The sequence below is a fragment of the Nannospalax galili genome, unplaced genomic scaffold (assembly GCF_000622305.1).
Source record: "Nannospalax galili isolate Female #2095 unplaced genomic scaffold, S.galili_v1.0 scaffold433, whole genome shotgun sequence".
Lineage (NCBI taxonomy): Eukaryota > Metazoa > Chordata > Mammalia > Rodentia > Spalacidae > Nannospalax > Nannospalax galili.
Window position 1 is genome coordinate 10,222,467 of NW_008338715.1, and position 954 is coordinate 10,223,420.

The following is a 954-nucleotide window of genomic DNA, read 5'->3' on the forward strand; positions in this document are numbered from 1 at the left end:
TGTTAAGAATTTGGTATGGAATACCACTTCTGCTAGTTGATGAGTAAATCATTGAATCTCATTTGACTCCAAGATTTTATATTTAAATGTTCATGTTTTGTTTAAATAAGTGTACACATATGAACATACATGAATTTGAATTTAAAAATTAAGTTAAATGCTTAACTGATATAGAACACACATACACACACACACGATATAAACAAAGTATCAAGACATGATGAAATCTATGGACTTACTAATCAGTTTAAAAAGAATTTTCCATGTGACCTTTTCACCCCTTGGTTGAGACAATCTCTTGCTATCCAGTCTTGGCTGGCCTTGGACTTTTGGCAATCCCAAGCGCTGGGATGATATGCATGCATCCCCACATACCTTTATAATCGTTTATAACATTACAGATCCGTTTCTTTTCTGACTACTCCATAATTTTGCAATTATTCCCTCACTTTTCCACTTTTCTAATTGCAACCCTAAACCACATGTTGCTTTATTTTTTAGGTTTTAAAACTTTTATATTGAAAGAATTATAGTACATGTTTGTGGTGGTTTGAAAAGAAATGGCCCCAAAGACTCACATTTCTAACCACTTGGTGGCACTGTCTGGGGAAATTTAGGAGGTAGAGCCTTGCTGGAAGAAGTGTGTCACTGGGGGTGCGCTTTGAGAGTTTATAGCCACGCACCACTTCCCGTTTTCTTTCTCTGCTTCCTGTTTGTGGTTGGAGATGTGATCTCTCAGCTTCCTGCTCTGGCTACCTGCTGCCATGCTTCCCCCACTGTATTAGTCCGGGTTCTCCAAAGAAACAGAACTGGTAGAATGAATATATATGTATAGAGGTTTATCAGCTTAGCTCACAGGATAGAGTCCGAGTAGTCCAACAATGGCTGCACCACACTAGAGAGGCTGAGAATCCATAGTCGTTCAGTCCACAAGGCTGGATGTCTCAGTAGTCC